This window comes from Pinus tabuliformis, chromosome 7 (genome assembly GCF_031772625.1).
Source record: "Pinus tabuliformis cultivar Carrire ecotype Pingquan chromosome 7, CPIR1, whole genome shotgun sequence".
In the NCBI taxonomy this organism is placed as follows: domain Eukaryota; kingdom Viridiplantae; phylum Streptophyta; class Pinopsida; order Pinales; family Pinaceae; genus Pinus; species Pinus tabuliformis.
The window spans coordinates 1,278,091,658-1,278,117,291 of record NC_142293.1 but is presented as its reverse complement, the minus strand read 5'-3'; the positions used below and the strand labels follow the sequence as shown (position 1 = coordinate 1,278,117,291).

Below are 25,634 nucleotides of genomic sequence, written 5' to 3'. Positions count from 1 at the left end.
CGGTTTTGATTTATAATATAAAAATAAATTTAAAGATTTTTAATATAAATAAAAATATAATCAAACGACTTTAAAAAAAGGATTATTATATTTTTCGAAAAGTGGGTTTTGTAAGATTATAAGGAGAAATTTAGGGTTTCTAAAAAGATAATTTTTTTATGAAATAGGACTTTTTTCCAATTTTTAGTTTCAGTTCCCATGGTTTACATGGAAAAACTATTAAGATGGCGAACACATTACAGGTTCATGATGTTTGAGATTATGTCTAGTTTTGGTTTTCAGAACATAAGGATGAAGAAGAAGAAATAACTCTCACTAATGCACAAAGGGAACAATGGAAGAAAGACAAGAAGAAGAATGCACATGCATTGTAGCTTATATAACAAGGAATGGACTGAGCGGTGTTCCAGAAAATTATGATCACGTCTTCAACAAAGGAAGCATGGGATACTTTGGCAACAAGCTATAAAGGTATGGACAAAGTCAATATTGTTAAGTTGCAGAATACTATGAGAGATTTTGAAAGTCTGCAGATGAAGGAGACAAAGGACATCGATTCTTTCATGAATCAAGTCAAGACTATCGTAAATCAGTTAAAAATATATGGTAAGGAAATTAAATATCAAACAGTGGTTGAGAACGTCCTCAGATCTTTGTCTACCAAATTTGATGTTGTGGTAGAAGCCATAGAAGAAGCCAAGGATTTGGCACCATTGGCAGTTTATGAGTTGATTGGATCACTTCTATCACATGAGCGAAGGATAGATAGAAATAAGGATTCCACTTTAGAGAGCGCTTTCAAAACCCAGGTTTCTATTTCAAGAGATAGAGGTTGAGACAAAAGTAGGTAGAGAGGCAGAGGACGAAGCAAAAGATATAGTGGTCAAAGAGATGGACGAGGAAAGCATGAACATGAAAGTGGAAGAAACTGCAGAAACGTCAGCAATAATCAAATATTTAACAAATCAAAGGTAAGATGTTATGATTGCAATAAATTTGGTGACTATGCTCATGAATGGAGGAAGAAGATAGAGGATCAAGGGAACAAGAGAGCTAATTTCATTATATAGAGTACTAACTCCATGTTCCTAGCTTGACATACCATGCATGAACCTTCTGATAATGTGTGGCTATTCGACAATGGTTGTAGTAACCACATGAATGGAAAGAAGAATTTCATTGCAAATTTGGATCAATATGTGAAAGCAGAGGTAAAAGTGGGGACTCAAAACACTGTGGATGTATATGGAAAAAGAGTGGTTAACATTCTAACCAAGAAGGAGGAGTCGAAGACAATCTCAGAGCTATATTATGTTCCTACTCTCAAACATAATTTTATAAGTGTTGGTGAATTGACAGAGAAAGTATACAAAATTATATTTCAAGGTCAAGAATGTGTTATATATGACAAGCCCTCAAGAAAGCAGTTGATAGCGGAGGTGTCGATGACGAGGAATAGACTCTTTCCTATAATTATAAATTATAGTGATAAGGTTAGTTCTTTTACAATTGCCTGTTCTAATGATTATTGATTATAACACTTTTGATTTGGACACTTGCACTTTTTTGGTATAAGATTGTTGCAGTAGAAACAGATGGTCAGAGGATTACCTCCCGTCAAAGAACCTACTAGTAGTTGTGAGTGTTGCATCTTGGGAAAGAAACATCATGAAATTTTTCCAAAGGGAGTGGCATACTGATCAAAGAAACCTCTTGTGCTAGTGAATATAGACTTGTGTGGAGCTATGAGGACACAATCTATTGGTGGAACTAGTTATTCCCTCACTTTCATTGATGACTATAGTAGAAAGACTTGGGTTTAGTTCTTCAAGAAGAAGTCTAAAACTTTTGCAAGGTTTAAAGAATTGAAATCCTTATCAGAGATCCAAAGTGATCGACAGATCAAGGTATCTGGTTCAGATTGTGGAGGAGAATATGATTCAAAGGAATTACATGATTAGTACAAACGACATGGAATCAGAAGATAATTTACGACTAGGTACACACCGCAGCAGAATGGTGTAGCAGAAAGAAAGAACATGATAATTATGAACATGGCAAGAAGCATGTTGAAAGGCAGAAACATGTCTAATGAGTATTGGGCAGAAGTAGTTGCATGTGCTATTTATGTGATCAATATATCTCCTACGAGGAGTGTGATGAACATAGTACAAGAATAATCATGGTCAGTTATGTCTTGCAGTGTGTCTCATCTCAGAGTATTCAGATGTCTAGCTTACACACATTTTCCTAAAGAACGAAGAGGAAAATTTGATGATAAAAGTGAAAAATCCATATATACTGGTTATAGTGAGCAATCAAAACACTACAAATTGTATAACCCTGTCAACAAGAAGACCCTAACTAGCAGAGATGTCGTGTTCAAAGAACAAGAGTCATCGAATGGTAGTATAGACAAAACAGTTGATGCACAAGTGCCACTGATGGAAGAAGATGACGTAGTGGAAAAGGCACAAGAAGAATCACTAGTGAAGCCACCAAATAAAGACACACAAACAAGGAATCCAAGATTTCTTGAGCAGCATGGATCTTCAAGCAGATCAACAAATTGAGGTTCTCCTAATAATGAATCAGGTGATGAATCAAACAATGATAAGAAGAAGATGAGAAGTCTGAAATATATTTATGATAATTTGGATGTTAGTTCAAATTTTGCATTGTTTTCATTCCAACCTTCTTCGTTTGAACAAACAATTAGAGATGAAAATTGGGTGCAAGCCATGGATGAAGAAATTGAAGCTATTGAAAAGAATGATACATGGGATTTGGTTGATTTTCCAAGAGACAAAAATCTCATTGGTTTAAAGTGGGTGTAAAAGACAAAGTTAAATGAGAAAGGTGAAATTTATAGATTCAAAGCAAGACTTGAAGCAAAAGGATTCTCGTAGCAATCAGGAATAGATGTTTGACAAACATTTCTCTAGCAGCCAAATTGGATACTGTAAGAGCAGTTCTAGCCACAACAGCTCAGAACATGTGGAAATTATATGACATGCATGTGAAATCAGCCTTCTTGATTGGAATTATGGAAGACGAAATTTATGTGCAGCAGCCTCCAGGATATGAAGTTGAAGGTAACAAAGATAAATTTTACAAGTTGAAGAAAGCTCTCTATGGAGTGAAGCAAGTGTCTAGAGCTTGGTATAATAGAATTGACAACTACATGATTAGGAATGGAGTTTGCAGAAGAAACATTGAGCCTACTTAGTACACAAAGGTAAATGAGCATGGACAAATTTTGATTGTTTTCTTATATGTTGATGACATGACTTTTAGAGGTGATTTTGGGTTAGATAAATTTAAAGAAGCCATGATGAAAGAAATTGAGATTACAAATCTTGGTCTCATGAAATATTTTCTTTACATAGAAGTTGAGGAATTTGAAAAAGGAATTTTTATTTGTCAAAATAAATATGCCAAAGATTTGTTAAAAATATTTATTATGTAAAATTGCAAACTTGTCCCTACATTAGTTGCAACATGTATAAACTTATGCAAGGATGATGAAGGATCAGATGTCAATCCAAATCTATTCAAAACATTGGTTGGAAGCCTCATGTATCTCACAGCTACAAGACTGTATCTTATGCAAGGAGTGGGTTTGATTTCCATATTTATGGAGACTCCAAAAGACACACATTGGAGTGTAGAAAGAATAATTGTTAGATACATAGCAGGAACTAGAGATTGTTTCATAATATATACAAGCACAGGAAAGAAGGATTTGATTAGATACACAGATAGTGATTTTACAGGAAGTTTGAATGATAGGAAGAGCACTTTTGGTTTTGTGTTCCATCTTGGTTCAGCTGTGATTTCATGGGCATCTAAGAAGAAGTCCATTGTGACACTTTCATCAAGAGAAAAAGAATATGTAGCAGCAACATCAACAACATGTCAAGCAGTCTAGTTAAGAAGAGTATTTGATGGACTCAAGGAGAAACAACAAGGATCAACAACATTATATTTCGACAATACCAAAACGATTGCACTATCCAAGAATAATGTGTTTCATAAAAAGAGAAAGCATATTGATACTAGATATCACTTTATTCGAGAACTTGTGTGCAATGGAGAAGTTCACTTGAAGCCTTATAAATCTAATGATCAATTTCCTAATATATTTACTAAGTCATTATCAAAAGATGTCTTTGAGTTTCATAGAAGAAACTTGGGTGTCGTAAGCCTAGCTTAGACATAGACCAGCGAGGATGTTTGAGTTGTTATGAGTTAGTCTTAGTTTAGCAGTCATAATTAAAGGGGAGTGTTAAAATAAGCTAATTACTACCTCATGAGGAGTTGGATAAGATTAGAGAGTTGGTTAACTGAGTGTTGAGTGTTGAAGCATTGAGTCAAGTCGAGTTAAGTCATACATGAATTAAGTGTGTGGTTGCATGTCAAGATATTTTAGGCAACTCGCTAGTTGGAAAAAGTTAAATAACCTTCACCGGGTTCATTGTAATAATCAAGTTTTGTGTGACCGATAAAAGAGCTACAACTCGTGTGTATTGTGTGAATTTATGTTTTAGCTCCTCTTCCTTTCCAATAAATATAAAATTATCGAATACGAAATTGTTTTTCTTAATTAAATATAAGTATGCCACAAAATTTTTATATAAACCATTAGCTTAAATATTTTTCATTGCTTATATCTAACTATATTTCTTCACTCTTTAAGTCATTTTGTTAAAATTTTAGATTTACAATTTTTATATTGATTTCATCATAATAATATAGAATAGAATTATAATTGTTATATATAATTTGATTTTTTTTATATAATAATAGGTATATTATATATAATTTTTTATATATAAAACCTATTCTATAGTATGTATATGATTATTATATTATAACTTTTATAGAAGTATTTTTTTTATTAAATATTTTTTTTATTATATATCAATACATTAAAATAAAAAAATAAACCCTACCATTTTTATTCAAAATTAAATATAATAAGCAGACAAAAAAATATCTATCATATGACTTTGATGGGAACAAATCCTTCATGAAACAATAAAATCAATCAAAAGAATGCAAAAATATGTTTAAGTAAAAGTTGTTACAAATTAGTGAAAATATTTTTTTTATTATAGATTAAAATAAATTTAATTTCTAATTTAGTTTCTAAATTATAATATAAATAAAATTAAAGACCATAAAATATGTTTTATTCAAAATTGAATTTGATAATAAATGAATGAAAAACACACTTGAGGTGGGTAGGTGTAGTCTTTTATGCTTGCAATTAAGACAGGAAGGTCAACAATAACTTTAAAAGAAACTTTTAATTCAAAAACATCACATATGCATGAAAACGTTTATATTATTATATCAAAATATATCCATTTCAATTATCGATGTATGAAGTATCATGGGAGATTAATATTTTAAGATGAAAATATTTTTGTAAGTGAAACGATTGAGGAGGGTTTGCATCTATAAGGAGGTAAGGGTAAGGGTAAGGGTAAGGGTAAGGGTAAGGGTAAGGGTTTTCATCTATAGAGGTTTAATTGCTCTAAAATTGTGGTAATTTGGATATAAAATAGATTTATGTTGGTTTTAAGTAAAACACAAATTTTATTATAGTCATATTTTTTTTTTTCATTTAATAAAATATATACATAGTTCATAATGAAATATTTTAGTTATGATTGAGATTTTCGATATTAAAATGTTAATACATGTTTCTCTTCTGTATATAAAATTATTTGTGTTATTAATATTTTTTAAAATGTTATATGTCAATTCAGTTATAAACCTTGAAGAAATTATAAATCTTTTTGATACCTCAAATGAAAAAGAACATTGTAATGGAATAAGAATTCTTTGGCATTCTCTCTATATATTTGATGTTAAATCTTTTACTCAAAATACATATTGAAATATATTATTTCCATTTTAATATATTTTTAAATATTTTATAAAAACTTCATATTAACAATGGAATAACTAACACATCTTTCCTAGAATGGAAAGTGAAAATATAACAATTATTTTTCTTAAATTTTTTTATTTTTCTTTAGATAAAATTGATATGAAATTATTTTATTTAGTATGGACATTCAAATATTTTATTTATGATTGAGACTATTTTTCTTATTAATATATTTTTGTTTTAGATAGGTAGTGAATTACACATCATATAATATTAAGCATTATTTTTATATTCATCTCTCAAATCCATATTAAGTGGTGAGAGAATTACATGTTTCTCTCCTACTCAATTACTTTATCTTTCTATATAAAATTGATGCAAAGTTAAATGACAAATTGAACTATTTTATTTAGGGAAGAAATTGCTTTTTTTATTATGATAAATTTTTATCTTGTATTTTTTATTTAACCAGTAAACCCTAGGGAACTACAATATCTCCTCCTCCCCATAGCCTACCCAGAAGTGAGTTACACATGGAGTGAATTACATGGAACATGGAGTGAATTACACAGAACATGGAGTGAATTACACATCATATAATATCAAGCATTATTTTTATATTCATCTCTCAAATCCATATTAAGTGGTGAGAGAATTACAGGTTTCTCTCATACTCAATTACTTTATATTTCTATATAAAATTGATGTAAAGTTAAATGAGAAATTGAACTATTTTATTTAGGGAAGAAATTGTTTTTTTTTTATTATGATCAATTTTTATCTTGTATTTTTTATTTAACCAGTAAACTCTAGGGGGCTACAATATGTCATCCTCCCCATAGCCCACCCAGGGCACAATAAGGAGATTTGAACCCAGTAACCCTAGGGGGCTACAATATGTCCTCCTCCCCATAGCCCACCCAGGGCACAATAGGGAGATTTGAACCTAGGTCATTCGAGTTTTAGAGATTTCACATTTTCCGGATTAACCAATTGAGGCCTATTTTATAATTTTCTAATATCACTTTAAATCACAACGTATATCCCAAACTATAAAACCTTTCTCTACCCAATAATATAAATATATTAAAATACATTTAAATTAATTTTCCATTAAAATACCCAATTTTCTTCTACTATAAATGAGGTTGCGCTACTACGTCTGTTGTATAAGATATTTGATAATAGTTATATGACTTGTTTGTATATACATATATATGGTGCATTTTTTGTTTTGTTTTTATGTATAATTTTAAGTCATGTTAGATATGTTCATTTAATGTGGTTGCAGATAGATGTGTATGTGATAACAATTATTTGACATGAGATGTATATTAATTTGAGGACAAAATTCGTATATTCATTTGATGAGAAAATGTTTCTGGTAGCCCTAGCTATGTCATTTTTAAGATTTGCAGTTATATAGTCTTTATTTGCAGTTCTAGTTATTTATCTCTTTGTTTATTTCGGTTTATAGTCCTCTATAATTTTTTTATATACTAGATCTATACCTTTCATTTATGTGTATGCTCTTTGCCCTAGAATTATGTGCGATCTAGGTAGACCAGAAACCAAAACGAAGGATTTTTCTCATGTGTATGCTCTTTTCCACCATGCCTTAGTGTGATCTCGGAAAATCACAAACATTGAGAAAAATATTTAGTTTTTGGTCAAATTCAATTTTAAGTCGTAAGGCTTGGATTACCTTTTCTTGTTTGTTTTGGGTTGTGTTGTGTTTTTTTTTAAGGAAAAATGTGGTTTTTTAAGTAACCACACACCCCAAAGCTTCAGTGGGGAAAAAAACCCTCTTCCTCTTTTCAAAAAATTACTAACCTTTTAAACTACCTCACTTGGTCCAAAGTTACTTTATGAGAATAGAGGTCTTGGGTTCAAGTCTTTCCTTTTGTTGAGTTACATTTTCAAAAATCACATGTAGCTTATGTTTTAAAGTTACTTTATGTAAAAGTTTTCTCACCCATTATAAAATGTGAGTCACTTATAATTCTAAAGCCTATCTATCTTTTATTTAAGTTACTATTTAGTGGATAGTTCATAAAGTACCATCACAAAAGTTACTTTCAATTATTTATAAAAGTGGTTCACATAAAGTAATATTTCTTTTAAAGTGAGTTAACTGTATTAAGTTTGGAAAGGTGGTAACTTTCTTTTAAATATAACATTACAACTCACTTCCCCACATTCACGTAGTTTAGCGACATCTTCAATAAATTTTCTTCAAAACGCCATAACTTCTTCATCCAGAAGCTGTTTTTTCAATCAGCCTAATGTTTCAAGACCTTTCCATTTGAACACTTAGTTTCAACATCTACAACTTCAGTTTATTTTAAGATGGAAATGTGATGCCTAGTTATTCTTGACAGCACCAGCTACTTCCAATGGATATCCTACATTGTATATTTACTTAGAAGTAAAGGTATTTATAGAATAGCCTCAGGCCAAGAGTCTAAACATAAAGATGAAGATAAGAAAGATAAATGGGATAATAAGAAAGATCAAGAACATGTGTTGATAGGGATGTCTATTTCTCCAAACCTTAGATTCCATATCGCAGAAACTGATACCCCTGATGAGGTAATAAAACAACTCAATAAAGTTTTTGGAATTCAAAATGAAATTAGAGCCCATCAACTTGGAAATGAGTTGCTTATGTTGGACCCAAATATCTTTTCTTCCATTGAAGATTTTGTGTCACAGTTAAATAGCCTTATACTTCTCTTGGAAGGTGTTAAGGTTAAGAAATAAGATGGTAGCCTTATCTATTCCATTCTTACTAAGTTAGGACCAATGACTGTGTGTTTGTTTTGACCTTCCATTATATTAGAGAAGCCTTTATTTCTTAAGAACAAGACTACAAGTCCCCCTCTTTTGATTCCTTTTGTTATTCTTTAATAAGATAACAAGAAAAACTCTTACATCTTGGTATTCTTAGTACTTGAAATGCTTCCAAGAAATCCTTAGCAGCCCAGCAACAAACCAATTCAAATAAATCTAAGAAGAAGCATCCTAAAATGAATGGTCCTAAACCAAACAAGGTTCCTAACCAATTTCAGCCTCGAAATAAAAAAATCAATTCAACAAAATGATAAGGAAAATAAAAACAAAGGGAAGAAGACCGATAGACATTGGAAATTTTGTAATCCTAATGGCCAATTAGAAGCCAAATTCTTTAAGAAGACGGAAGCATTGGAAGCAGCCATGAAGAAGCATAACATCCATTTGGAGCACTGTTCAACTTCAAATTCATCTCCAGGAACAACACTTTTTGCATGTGGTTGTCAAGCATCTCGGTCTGGTTATGCACTAAATGTATCATCTTCTTCTCATTCTCATGAGTGGCTCATTGATTCTGGAGCTTCTTATCACATGGCCAAAAAGAAAGCCATGTTTCCTTCCTTAAATGATTGTAAGACAAAAAATAGTTATGTTGGTGAATATAGATCTCTTAGTGTTGTAGGGACTGCAACTACTCATCTAGACAATGGTCAATTTAATGATGTATTATGTGTTCCTATCATATCCTGCAACCTTCTATCTATATAACAGATAACTCATACCCGAGAAGGTAAAACTGTTGAATTTTCACCTCATGATGTTGTAATTAAGGACCTAAGAGATCCTAGAAATATTTTAGCTAATGCCATTGCTTGTGATTATACAAGGTTGTATAAGTTTAACAAATTTGGGTAATCAACTCGTCCCTCAGTATTTATTGCTCATAATGATGATGTGAGCAAACTTTGGCATGGGCGATTTGGTCACTTAAACTATCGCTCCCTTCAAAATCTCTGTAAAGAAAATATGGTGAGAGGTCTTCCTATGGTAACTTGCAGAGATGGTGTTTGTTCTTGATGTGTACTCAAAAAACATCATCAAGATAGTTTTGAAAAACATGCCTCTTGGAATGCCTCAGCCCCTTTACAACTTGTGCATAGTGATTTATGTGGTCCACTTCCAGTTGTTTCATTCTCTGGCTAAAATTATTTCTTAACTTTCATTGATGATTTCTCTGTGCGCATTCGGGTATACTTCCTAAAGCTCAAGAGTGAATTTTTTAAAATTTTCTTGGCCTTTAAGGACTTTTTCGAGAAACAATCTAGACACCAAATTATTAAGCTAAGCTCTGATAATGGCGTAGAATATGTTAAAAACAAATTCATAAACCTTTTCACTGAGCATGGAATTCAATTGCAACATATTGTTCCATATACTCCACAACAAAATGGTGTAGCTAAAATAAAATCGCGTGTTAAAGGAAATGGCTAATTTTATGCTTCAATCTAAAGGACGTAGTCTTAATTTTGGGTAGAAGCAATTAATTGTGAAAATTACATAGTAAATTGCACTCCTACTAAGGTTTTAAACAATATCACTCCAGAAGAAGCATGGAGCTCAATTAAACCATATGTAAGTCACTTTCGTGTTTTTGGAAGTGAAGCATGGGCCCATATTCCATATCAGAAACATAAAGCTTTAGAACCTAAGAGTGAAAAATGTATTTTTGTTGGATATTATTAAGATGTAAAAGGATATAGACTTCTTCAACCTAAATCAAAAAATGTTATCATTAGAAGAGATGTAATGTTTGCTGAAAATATATCAGCCTAGCAGCCTAGTTCAATGGATGTGCCACCTCTCCCTATCCCTTCTAATTCTGAAAATATTCCTTCTTCACATGATGACAATGAGGATGAAAATCCTCCCCCACCTTCTTGGGATCGTCATTCATCTCCTCAGCTTCCAAAATGGGTCTTCGCTACTCAGGATGCAACAGACGCTCTTGTAGGTGATCTTATAGATCAGCGTTCTACGCGTACCTAGTTCGATAGAGCATGTTCTTTACTGACTCAAGCTTCAGCGTATTATGATCCTGACACCTTTGTAGAAGCTTTAGGCCATCGTGATTGGGACATAGCTATGGATGAAGAATATCGTTCATTATTAGAAAATGATACATGGGACCTTGTTCCTCTTCCAAAGGGATGAAAACCTTTTATATAAAAATGGGTTTACAGAACCAAGTTTGGACGAGATGAAAAAGGTTATAAAGATAAAGCTTGTCTTGTTGCTAAAGGATTTTCACAAGTTTAAGGCATTGACTATATTGAAACCTTCTCCCCTATTGCAAAAATGAACTCTATCCGCCTTGTTCTTTACCTTGCTGCCTCTTTCAAATGGGAATTTCAATAGATGGATGTTGAATCTGCCTACTTTCATGAAGAAATCTATATGGAAGAACCTCCTGGCTTTATCCAAACAAACTTCAGCCATGTATGTCAGCATAAGAAATACATGTATGGTCTCAACAAAGCCCCTCGATCTTGGTATGCCAAAATGGATAGCTTTCATTTAGATATTGGATTTTCTAGGTGACACTCCGACAATACTGTCTATACCAAGAATGTGGGTAAGTCTCTTATCGTTCTTGTTCTTTATGTTTATGATGTTATCCTTATTGGTAGTGATCCCAACCTTATAAACCATGTAAAGTACAACCTTAAAAAGAAGTTTGAAATGACAGGTCTTGAAGTCTCGCAATCCAAAGAAGGTATTTTCATTTCATAGTCCAATTATGCTTGCGCTCTTCTATGCTAATTTCACATGGAAGACTGTAAGCCAACCCCTTCTCCCTTTCAGTCTGGAGCTAAACTTTCAATTACTTGTACCTCCCCTCAACTTGATGCAAACATATACCATCAGCTTGTTGGAAAATTTTTATATTTGACCCATACCCGTCCTAACCTTTCGTTTAATGTTAGCCTTGTTGCGCGGTTTATGAAAAACCCACATGAAATTCATTGGAAAGAATCTAAAAGAATACTTCGTTATATTTAAGGTACAATTTAGTTTGGGATTCATTATAGTGCAAAATTGTCTCCTCTATTGGTTGGTTTCACTGATTCTGATTGGGCTAGTGACCCTAATGATCGACAGTCTACTGTAGCTTATATCTTCACTCTTGGTTTTGGACCTATTACATGGGCATCCAAGAAACAAAGTTCCATTTCTCTTTCTTCATCAGAATCATAGTATCATGGCGTCGTTGAATCTATCAAGGAAACCCCGTGGCTTGGTCAAATCATGTCAAACTTTGGTTTTTAGCAACAACATCTGACTAAACTTTGGTGTGATAATCAAAATGTCATTCAACTATGTAAAGATCCAGTCCAACATCAACACAGAAAAAACATCGAACTACGCATGCACTTCATCAGAAATCTCATTCATTACCATGTTCCTTAAGTGCAGTATTGTTCAATCGATGATCAAGTTGTAGACATCTTGACAAAGGCTCTCACAGAGGCGAAGTTTACTAAACTTTGATTTATGGTTGGAGTTAAGGAAGTTGTCACTAAGGGGGGATAGGCTCGAATTCCTCCTTCCCTCTCCTCTTGTGTTATCTTTGTACATCCTTCAATCTTGTCCCAAGTTTTTCTTAAGGGGGGATGTTAGGATATTCCGACACAAAGGAAATAATTAAGTATAACTTGGTCTAGTGTATAGTTAGGTAAAGTGTGTTTCTTTAGTATTTACTTTTTGTAGCTTGTAAGCTGACAGTAATGATATGTTCTAGACTTGAAGTGATCCGACAATTCATTCTCTCCTCGGTATTACCAATGCTTGATCTGTGGCTTCACACACGATTGGTCCATGATCACTATTCAAAGAGAATGGAGGGTCATTTTCTCGGTGAGTGTTCATGAGAGAAGCTTATATAAATTTCTTTATTTTATACTAAAAATTTCCTGAAGTGGTAGCGTTGGCTCGGGTTGTGGACTGTTTCCCTCTTTCAGGGTTTTAACGATGTCAAGAATACTGGTGTATTGATCTGTGCTCTGTTTGTTAGTGGTGTCCTTTGGTGTTCTATATGAGGAACTTACCTTGTAAATTCCTACAGTGGTGGATCCCTTGTCCCATAGACAAGGGGGTCTCATACACCAATTTAGTGTTTGGCTTGACCGTGACCTTAAAAAAAGGAAAATCATTTCTAGACTGATTGTGGTTGGCAAGCCGTAATAATAATAATATTAAATCTCTTTATAAAATAATCTAAATATTCAACTTATTTGAATAAATAATACAGAGTAATTTAACAAGTAATACATAATATATAACCCTATGTTGGATAGTATCTTTAAAAAATGTGAATATAGTAAACACAATATAGTAGTTATATACTTTTTGAATATTTTCATAGTTTAATACGAAGTGGCCTTTGTAAATGTCGATTATATATATATATATTATATTTTATTAATACAGAAAATATTGTATTTTAATTTGTATATATAATTGCACCGAGAGTTGGGCCAAGAGGCGTATTCTATAGCCTAGTATGACCCCGATGTGTAATTATGTCACATCCTCGAAAAATAATAAAACAAAAATTCGCTAATGTAGGGTGATATTAAATTATATATAACTTTTTAATCTTATTGAAAAGTTACATCACCTAGATTGAAGGGTTTTTGGAGGGAAAAAATAGATTTTTTAAAAGTTTTGCATCAACTAGATTGTAAGGGAAAACACTAATAACGTACAACTTACTTTACAGTACATCTTATCTTGCCAAGATTTTTAAAAATATTAAAATGAACTAAATTATAACTCTATTTTCAATTATTATTAATTTTATGAGGTATTATTGAACAACTTGCAATGTAAAATCTTATGATATTAATAGAAATCTACTCAACAAATTGAAAAAAACAAAGAAATTATAAACAATTAATTGCGCCTAGAGGTGCATTCTACATGCCAGTATGAGCCCGATGAGTATGTATGTCACATCCTCCAAAAATAATAAAAATAATTTTCACTAATTTCAGCTAATATTAAATTATATATAACTTTTTAATCTTATTAAAAATTTATATCAAATAGATTGGAGGATTCTTGGAGGGCAAAAATAGATTTTTTAAAATGGTTACATCAACTAGATTGTAAGGAAAATCACTGATAACATACAACTAGTAAAACCACATAAATTAAATAGTTGGTAAGTGTTAATAGACCTAAAAAAAACTTACTTCACAATACATTTTATATTGCCAAGATTTTTAAAAATATATAAAAATGGACTAAATTATAACTTTGTTTTCAATTATTATTAATTTTATGAGGTATTTTTGAACAACTTGCAATGTAAAATCTTCTCATATTAATAGAAATCTAATATATATATATATATATATATATATATATATTAAAAACAATTAATATATGAGTAAAACATATATATATATATTTAAAAAACATGTAACCAAATTCTTAAGCATGGAAATTGATGCTCACTTTATAATGGAGATTCTCAATCTATAAATAAGATTTGTTATAACATTATAGGCCAATTCCATGGCTTACTAATACCGCATGCCCAAAAAACTATAACTCATGACACTTTTTTAATTAGTCACTTGAATTAAAAAAAATAGAAATGACATAACTACTTTTGAGATGAATTTATCTCAACTTTAATATGTGACTGCTACTCAAAATATTCTAGAATACTCTATAGAGATTAAATCTCTACCACCCACATAAGAATTATGTATAATCAAATTAAAAATAAACTAGTCATACTACATGAAGCATTTCACACATTTCACATAGTTGAGATTCAAAAAAATCATAAAAACTAAATAAATTATAACTTTATTATTATTTTTTTACAAGATCGTGCCATGGTCAATCAAACCTTTACGCCCCTAAAAAATCATGTCATGAATATAACTTTATTATTATTATTATTATAAGAATTAATATATAAATTATATATATAAAATCATGGAACAATAATCTTAATCTTAAATGAATTTTGTTATAATATCATGACATATTAATACTACACCCCCAAAAATCATCTCTTAATATCATACTCATTAATATGATTTTTTTAATTAATTGATATAATTAAAAATACAAAAAAATACCTAACTATTTTAAAAGTAAATATCAATTTCTAATTTATATATATTATTAAAATATTCAATAAAAATAAATTCTTAGCATTTAAAATTTTAAATCCTATCCCAAAATAAATAGGCCGTCCTAGAGAAAGCAGCCGACCCTTTCCAATCACACGGAGCAAAGCAACCGGCCCTCACCGTAATCTTTGCAATTTGGAATCTATTCTTATTAATAGAAATTAAACTCTCATTTGAATAACAATATTGGTTTCGTTTCGTTTTGGCTTTCCAATTAACGATCTGATCTGTATGAAAGTGCTGTCAACGTGATCAGATATTTTGAAGTTTTACAATCAACGAGATTGGAATCGAGAGAAAAATGATTCCGGAAATATATATGGACATCATTTCCTGCGAGTTTGCATACGATCCAGTCCGGTTACCGCTTGACCAAGATCCCACACAAAGTCTGTAGAATAGAAAAATTTTAGAGACCATTTGGGAAACCAAACGTCGTGCACAGAACCCCTTTACTAAACAATGGTTCAACGCCAAATGTGTCATTCCCCAAGTAAAATTGAGGCAGGAAATGGAAAACTATATTAAACTTCAGAAATTTTCCGAGTGTAAAAGTACAGAGATACATGTAATTGAGGAGTATACAAAAATTTTGGAAGAGAGAGATATGAAGCAGTATTTGGACATATTAGGGGAATCTTTGTCAGAAAACGTGACAACGAAAATGCATTGTTGCGCAATGTGGAAGAAAATTAATCTACAGCGCATGTATTGTCAGTTTCATTCTAAGAACACAGAAACTTTCAGATCCTTACATGGCTTCAGATACTTGAACGAATTGATTATTAATGTAAGGATCCTTCTGGTGAGCAATGCAATAGAAAGTGACACCAAAGAAACTGTATGGGATGTGTGCAAGGAAATCGCCAGGGCGATTGAGGTTATCGGCCTGAAACCATGGGATATATATGATGTAGATAGAACAAAGACTGTTCTACTGATTGGGAGGTATATCAAAACGATAGAGTTTGTTTATCTTTATCCCGAAAACTATATGGAAATCGAATCGCTTATGTTAAGAATATTTTGTAAAATTTTTGATGAGATGAATGCCCAAGCTCACCAAATCCTTGGAAGAGAATTATACGAAACTGTTGTAGGAGTCATGGGCCCTTTTCTTGTTACACAGAAATTGTCTCAAACGAATGCGCGGGATATTAGCAGTGAAGACTTGAATCACGCGACTTCTATTCTGCTGAGATCCTGGATCACAACAGCTTCTCTCGATAATCCAGTTCAATCTCAAATCCTGGTTGATGCTATAAATATTTGCATCGCTAGAGAAATTGATAGATCGGAAGAGATGACAGGTCTTAGCGAGAAACAACTTCCAGAAGTCGGAGCAGAGGGGCAGCATAATTCTAAAGCGCTTGAATTCGGTCTTTCTCTTACCAGGGACATACTGATGACAGGAGGCCCATCAGCTGATAATAATACTGTAGAGGTTTAGATATAGTAGATGGGATCATTCGCATTTTAAAACATTTTCTTGTGAAGGTGAAAATCAGGATGAAGCGGCGGTTTGTGTGGTTAAAGGATGTAATATATTTGAGTGCGTTCACTTTAGAATTGCACAACTTGGATGGGATATCAGCACAGCTATCTGGACAATGGGAGAACCTTCTGGGGATAATGAAATTCTCCGTGAATTGTAAAATCTTAAAGCACAGTTTCAGGTTGAACGTCAAGATTTGTGGGGAAATGACGGAGTTGATTCCCGGTACTCGTTTCGTTTGAGTGTCGTACGAATTCATGATACCTTCCTCCATATATAATCACATGTTTTAATTTAATTTTTGAAACGATTTTTCACATACGATTACAATGTATTTATGTTTTCGAGTAATACTTGAAATGATTTGTTTAACCATATGTACTCATTTTAATGTTTATTGGGTTCGATAATTTTAACTTAATTGACCGAGTGATTTAGATCATAAGAAGCCCAGTTATGGACCAACCAGAGATATAATACATAAATTATAAAATATATATTATTGGTTGTGAACTAGTTTGGATTTGTTCAGACGGTTTCGAAGTTGTTTGGAGAGTTAAATTCAGAAATACAAGTTTCAAAGTTTTGATCGAAAAAGTGGTGTAAGGTACTTTAGTTTCTCTCATTTAATTTAGAAATTTTGTTTTAGAAAAAATTATATAAGAAATTATAATTTAAGAAAATGGATTCAATTGATTGTATTATATGATTTCATTTTAGTGGAGATGTTGATTTCTAATAATATTTTATTGCTTGCACTGGATGCATCTATTTCGGTGTAGATTTGGATTTCTAATCTTATTTGATTTTTTTCACTTGATGCATTGATTTCAATGTAAATGTTTTTTTTTCTAATAAGATGCATTTATTTCAGTGTAGATTTCAATTTCTAATCCTATTTGAGTTTTTTCATTGGATTCATCGATTTCAGTGCAAATGTTTTTTCTAATCTTATTTGATTGCTTGCATTAAATGCATTAGATGTTGTTAATCTTGAGGTTCTATATTGTTAAGAAAAAATATTTTCAAGATATATTTAGTAATAGAACACTATTAAGAATTAATTAGTTGTCAAAAGTTGTGATACCTAGAATTAAAATGAAATAGATGTGCATAATCAATCCTCCTGCAAAGTGCAAATTAATAAAGATTGTCTCCCTTCTACATCAACAACTAGTTACTAGTAGACAATTATATATATTCAAAATTACTAATAGATAATTGCATAGAATAATGTATTCATAATATGATATATTTATAAACATTCAAAACAAATCAAAATATTCTTGAAGGGGATGTGATAATTGTTTGGAGAAAAAAATAATGTAAAGATTTTATAATTCTAGGGACATTAAAAAAAGAAATATTTCTTGACTTTGCTAAATAAACTATAGATAAAAAAATCAACAAAATATTCTTGAAGTAAACAAATTATTTCAAACATTCGCAAAGGAAAACTTATTTCAAAAGTAATCTTGATGAAATAAATTGTTAAAACTACTCTTTAAGATATATTTAGTAATACTTGCAAGGACACTATCGAGAAATAATTAGTTGTCAGAAGTTGTGATACCTGAGAATTAATTAGTTATGAGAAGTTGTGATACCTAAAATTAAATGAAATAAATGTGGAGTATCAATCCTCCTAAAAACTATTGACAAGATTGTCCCCCTTCTTCATCACCGACTAAGTACTAATAGACAATTACATACACGTAAAAATATAACAAAACGACTGTAATATTCAAAAACATTATCATACAAATCCAAACACATAAACACATGAAAATGCTCAAAGCATCCAAACACAAATGTACAAACCATTCAAGACAAGCAACACAGACTAAATTAAAGAAGAGAATGATATGGTTAGGACAAGCAAAGAAAACATAATTTGAATATTGAAGTTAATCTCAAACATATACATAATAATGATAATCTAAAAATGTGATATTGTTGCCCTCAACTCAAACCACATTACATCCATCTAACATTGGATCTATCGTGGGTTGAGAGGGATCAAATCCTTGGAGATGAAAATCTTTTTTTTAGTGTACAATTTGAGGAAAAAAAGTTTGCATCTCTAGAGATTCGATCCCTGGAGATGCAAACCATTTTTTTAGTGTAGAATTTGAGGAAAAAAAAGTTTTCACCTCCAGAGATTTGATCCCTTGCAACAAATGATTTGATCTCTCTAAACACATGATAGATTGATATTAAATGAATCTAAATTAATTTAAATATACAATTACAATAAATAAATAAATAAATATATATATATATATAATACCTTCGACATACGATCATATATGAGAATGATATGATTTTTAATAACCTCGACATGACTCGATGTACAAAGCTAGAAAGGCGGGTACTATCATCATGAGTGAAATAATGGGAAAACCTACTAATTTGTCTTTCAGAATATCTAAGGAATTTGGGCATTCCGAAATCTAAGTGAAATTCTTAGTCTTTTTTAACAACCATTCCATGGGGAAATAATGAACACGTAACCCTTAATGAACCTTCGATAGTATTATCCGTGGATTAGGGCACACAATAGCATGTAACATTAGTCAGAGCATCCAAATTGAAAATTGTGGCCATCTTGGTCAGATCTACCAGTACGCCATCTGTAAAAAGCAATGTGAACTGGCAGTGTACAAAATGTTGTTTAGAAGATGCATTTCTTCATGACCCAAATAATGGGAAAACCATTGGAGATAAAATAAACTATCCCTTCCCTTGTTTCCTCCTACTCCTACGGTTTAGGGTGAAACGCTGATCGTCAACCTTGGATAGGCATAGAGCGCTACCTCTCTTGGAATCCTCATTCCAGAGGCCTCTTTCATATCCAGCTGGCAGGAATCACCTTCAACCCTCCCATCAAAATTGTGCACCAACTGAGCCACTGCAAGTTCAATGGTATGAATAGCCATAGGAGCCCCTGGGCTTGAATATTCTCTTCTTCCGTGAATCTCTTGGGCTTGAATTGGAAGCATTTTGCCCCCACATATTGGGATCCCTCCCTATATCCCACACATTTACCATGACCATCGTTTGCTTAGGTATGTAGTATCCTCCTACTGTCACAGCCACCACAGATTCAGGAGGAAGCGCTAGAGGCAGCGCTGGGTACAGTCGCAGAGTCAACTGCACCACAGAGTGAGTCATTTCATGCTTGCCAGATTCGACTCCCTTACACTGCCATGTTGGCCAATAGCCAATCCGATTTCTTGCTGCAATTTCTTCATTACATGGGGATGTCTGACCAGCGCACTCATTGCCCACTCTAACGTAGTTAATGTCTCCAGGCCAGCGCCGAACATGTCCTGCACAAATACAAATGCAATAAGTTGCAAAATAATGACTGACCGAAGTTTAAGAATGAGGGGCGAGGCATACAAGCACAAGGCCCTTGATGGTTTCCCGTGTGATTTTACTGTCGGTCTCAGCCATATGGAACAACGCATCGACGAAGTCTTGCACATGAAGCTCTGCATCTGCCTCTTTCTTGCAATTGGAGGAGACGGAGGCCATGACATGATTAACATTAACATGGTCGTCTATTATTTTCTCCTCAAATTCATTGAATGTTTTATGAATTTTCTTCATCCGCCGCTTAATACCTTGCAAATCAAGACAATCCAAATACAGAATGAAGTCTCCAATGTTGAAGTCTCCCACCCTAGCTGTCAACTGTACCAACAGATCCTTAAAGCCTTTGAATTCACCACCCAAATCATGGTCCGAAAATTTCTTCTTCAACAGTATTCGCCAAACAATATTGGAGGTGAGAGTAGAGATGGCTTTGCTCACATTTACGGCCATTCTTCCCTTCTCACCGTCCTCCAATATTGAATGGATCAGCGCAGAAACCTCTTCCTCTCGAACGCGCTTGAAGGACTCAATTCTTTTGGCACCAGTGATCTCCATATGGATCGAAGACCACATCGTTAAAATTGAAAAACATTAATCTCCCACCGGCTCCATGAGGTCGGCTGGCAAAGAAGAAGAAATTACGGCGGTATGGACTGAGCCCAAGCGTAGAAACAAAATGGGACCATATTTGTGGGCCAGGCCTTCAAAAAAACGATGGGTGGGGAGTCTCAGTTGGTGGAGGTTTCCAATGATGGGCCATGCAAAGGGTCCTGTTGGTAATCTGGCACTAATCCTTCTCTTGTGCAGACACAATATCAAGAAGAAAGAGAAGAAAATACAGAAAATAGCTGCTGTGGCAGCCCCTCCATCAGTGACTGTGAATGTTGCAGGAAAAGCCAGAGAGACGCAAATTATGAAAAGCCATATCGCGCACACACATTCTAAGCACTGCACTCTACATTTTGGAAGGGAAAAAGGTCTGCTGGTATTAATAGCCGTCAATGAGGGAATCACATAAGCTCCAGTTATCCCGAGGCTACATGTCACAAATGAAGCAGTTGGAGGAGAAATCAAAACAAACACAATGTTTTAAAGACTCATTTCAAAGCATTGAGTAAAAGCACACTAAAGCTGTCCTCATTAAATTTAAAGAAATAAAGTTAATATATATTACTGATTTTAAATAATTTGGTGCCCTATCGGAGTCCGAGGAGGGACGTAGTTTCATTTATTGGAATATTTCGTGTTCCTCTTTGTTATACTGTTTGTCCACATAAAATATGTATAATGTTGAATCGTAACTGTCTAGCCTAATGTGGTATAAAAAAAAAAATATAATGTTTTAATAATATTTAACGTTCTTTAAAAAAGTTTATTTAATTTCTTCATTGACGTGATATGTCGATAATATTCACGTTCATAATAATTAACCATGGTTCTCTAATATATTTTCTATCAGATAAAAATTTAATATTCTTTTATATTTTTTATATTATTATTTAAGATTTCCAAATAATGATGAGGTAACAATAATGGATAACTATTATTTTTCACGAGGGATAAATAATTTGTTTTTAAATGGTTATTTAAAAAAAATCCGTCCTTCCATGGTATAGTGTTTATAATATTATTTATAATATAATTCATGAGACATATAAATTAAAAAAAATTGTTATTTTCACAAAAAAAAATATTAGTTTCATCTTTTCATGGTATAGTATTCATATTTTATAATATAATTTTAATGGTATAGTTGTTAAATTATTTATAGTATAATTGTAATAGTATAATTGGTTATTGAAATAATTAAATAATAATAATATTCAATTATTAATATAGTATTAATAGTCTATGTTGAAGTAGGATTATAACAATAGATTTGTCTTTTGATTACTCATAATTAATTTTTAGTTTATATAAGTGTTTATTTTGAGCATTGTATATGAATATTTGTCTTATTTAATATGGTAAAAAAAATAAAATTTAAACTTATGATTAGTCAATAACTCTAGAGTTTTACTTGAGGATCCACTAATATCAATTAACTGTGTAATTAAGTTTAAATTGTTGTTCTGTGTAATTAAGTTTAAATTGTTGTTCAATTGAAGAGTAGACATGCACTATGTTAGGTTGATCCTATTTTGCCCAAGTTTGGAAGCATCCTTGCCCACACATCCACAACCAGCCTCATGACTAACTATATTTCCTCTGCATGGGGCAATCCATAGATGTGTGCCAAACTCCATGCCCTACCCTAATATCTTAGTAATGGAGCATGATTTAGTCGATTAATGCTCTTCCTCCTACATTAGTACACAAGTAGGTTCCTCCCCACACCCCACTTCCCCCCACAAAAGAAATGTTGCTTAACAATATGGGATTTCCTCTAATATAATATTTCTTTAGGCTTATAAAATAATCAAATGGTGTTTTTGCATATTAAATTGACCTTGCCTATATAGCATATTGGGAGCTTGGAAAAAATGAGGTGGGCATGGGAGCGAGGGGTTGAACCAATATTATACTTAACAAATAGCTGATTATAACCTCTTTCCTTTCCTGACACATTTAATTGAATCACAAGTTAAATCGACAACACAATATACATTATCAAATCATAACAAATGAGGAGCATGCACTGGTAACCAAGAAAGCAACAACACATAGAGCATAATGCACATACGCAACACATAAATCATGAGAAAACCAAATATTAGGCGGAAACCCTTCCGGGAGAAAAACCATCATCCTCTTTGTCTCATGCTTCTTCTTCTTATTAAAATCTTCTTCTCACATAATTCACTTTCCTCAATATATATCCCCCAATGAATACACGTTTTATGGTATTGATATCCTATTAAATCCCCCTATGCTAGTGTGCAATATGATTAGCGATGCATGCGAGAAACCACTCGCTTTAAGCCACTACATAATGGAGAACACCACCTACTCAACTATATGTAGGTCCCAACCTATTATAGGCCCTCCAAAGCCACCACCTAGAGGAAGCCGCCACTCCCTAAATCAATAAGACAATACTTGCCCGAAGGCCACCACTTTCCCATTGATGGCCCCAACCTTCAAGCTATTATGGACCAAATATCATACATTTTCAAACTAGGGCCCACTACCTCTCAGAAAACACTATAGAGCACATTTCATAAATTTCAAACTGGTCCCACTTATAAATCTCTCCACTTAGTATCAAACTTATCTACAACACAATCCTCTTCTCAACTAACGAATCTAATTTGAACATCAAACACATAAAATCACTCTAGCTCAACCATATATCACTCAAAAATACACTGGTAATATAAAGTATAAGGAAGCCACAACTACATATAAACCAATCAATACTAGCACTAGAAACATACTCCCGACAAAATCACTGTCAGCAATATGAAGCATACAATAGCTACATCAACATTCTAATCCTCATAGAAACAATACAACAATCAACCATTATTGTAACTCTATCTATCAAAACCTCATCCAATACTTGTCACAATTGGACCTCTAACATAAACAAAAAATTTATCCGTCTCATCTCTAATCGAATGTCCCTATAATAGAAGCTACAATAATACTTTGTTCCCGAAATCTATAGTAACTTAATACTAGCAACATCATATAAATTTTGATAGCTACTCTCCTCAACCACTCTCAAAATCTCTGCTTTATTTCTTCAGATTTAATCTATGATTTTCACACTATATTATTGTACCTAACATTATCACACAAACTGGCCTTTTCCTTTGCACATTCTAGGATTTTATAATAAAATAAGCATGCAATTACTTCACTCGATTACATCTCATCATTTTGGACATAGTAAATGGAGATCAAGTCATATCATCAAATACCATTTTAAATCAATTCTGTCACCACCAAAAGCCCTAGGAAAATACTCTAGGAAAGGCCCGTGGTATTTTGTGTGTGCACATAAATCACATTCTTCACCAACAGGTGGTGTGGTAGGAACATAAGGGAAAGACAAAGAAAAATTCCAAGGGAATATAATGATAAATAGGCACAGATTCTACAAGTGTCATAGGCATGAGGAAGCAAGCAAGATAAAACATTGTTATGCTTGGAAAACTCAAGTTTTTTAAATGATATCTATAATTACCTACAACACCACTTCCTCGGACATCTTTTCAATGACGTGTACACCCACAAAACATTTGAACACGTCAGCAATGCCATGTACAAGCTCTCCTTAGCAATTAACATCAATGCCCAATTGGCTAACTCTCTGTGGTCGACATTAGTGCCAACACCATGCTGCTAAGAATCTCCCCTGTTTGCATTTATGGTAACCTACAACCACAACACCAATATGATCTTTTATAAATGGCTAACTCATTCTCCACTAGAGGCTAGTCACATTCTCCCCCTTTGATATCAATGCAAAAGGATGACTAAATCTCACTAAATCACCATGATGAGACCAATTAATAATGTTGATATCAAATGTATTATAATGAAATTGATCAACTAAAACATCTACAAATAGACGTTAGGAACGAAAGAAAATTATTTCTAATTATTGTTACTTATGCTATAATGGGACATAAAATCAACTATGCCAACATCATGAACTTCCTCTTGTTATACATGCTCCCCCTGAACATGTACTATACTACCCACTACCAAATATTCAAGATTATTATTCAATAACTATCCATATTATTTCACTTCTTGAAGCCTCCTTGAAACATACAAGATACTACGTCACCTAGACCAATGATATGATTAAGAATATTAGATTGTTGTGCTAAGATCCTCCTCAAATTAGAAACAAAATGCTCTTCATGTGAAGGATTCATGAGTTTTACACGTGTAAAATGAGTATATATGTTAATTTTATGAGCAATTTTAACATGAATAAGAGACTGAATAGTAGCATAAGAATATACAGAACATCACCAAAATCACGTCACAACAGGGACATGAAGAAGGAGTTCACCCCTCCTTGTCTACGTCTCCTTGTTCTAGCTTCCAATGGTTTGGGCCTCTCTATTATGCTGAAAAGTGTAAAAATTTGTGTTTACAATGCTCAAATGCTTATGAATCCTACTCCAATGAGTCAAGAATGTCCAAAAATGGCTTCCTAACTTCTTTCTGCATCTGATTTTGTTCAAAACTGGAGAATTTATGACCTCTCCTAGTTTTCCCACTATTCGCTCTACACTTTCCCCAAAATTTGTCATCGTCCTACAATTTCACTTGCTAAACGCTCTAATGGAGTGACATTTTCATTGATTTTCATGCCAATTTGTATGATCGTTAATTTTTCCACCGCAAAATAATGGTCATATGGGGGGCCATGTGCACAGGGGCTAGTCCCCGTTGCTAGATCCCTCCCTCCGATGGTCACATTAAATTTTTTGCAGGAGTGTTCACATGCAGATATGTTGGTGGTCATCGATAGCGGTTAGCATTGGCAGTGATCATTGTCAGTCACATTAAATGGTTAACAACTATTCACATGGGGGATGGTTAAGTTCGCCCACCACCCCATACCATGCATCATTAACTATAACAAGAACCTACCCCCATTACATGTTAAGTAACATAGTGCGGGCGTAATGGTAAAGTGGTTGGTCTGTGTGATGGGAGGTCACAGGGTCGAGTCTGGGCTCCACCCTGTCCTTCATAATAAATTTTTCCATGACACGAGCAGGACACGTAGCGGCCTTAGGCTTAGCCACATGTCACCTCCTCATTGGCCCCAAAAAAAATATGTGGACCAATAGAGTGATGCCACCGAGCGTGAAGAATATTTCAAATAATATGACAAAGGAATATACCACAAGAATATACCAAGAATATTTCTTTTGTTGAA

The 25,634-nt window shown here is 32.9% G+C and overlaps 1 pseudogene; it reads right to left on the bottom strand.

The window, feature by feature from the left end:
• Nucleotides 1-19,321: 19,321 nt before the first annotated feature.
• On the bottom strand, nucleotides 19,322-20,356 carry LOC149252146 (cytochrome P450 750A1 pseudogene; annotated as a pseudogene).
• Nucleotides 20,357-25,634: the final 5,278 nt, after the last annotated feature.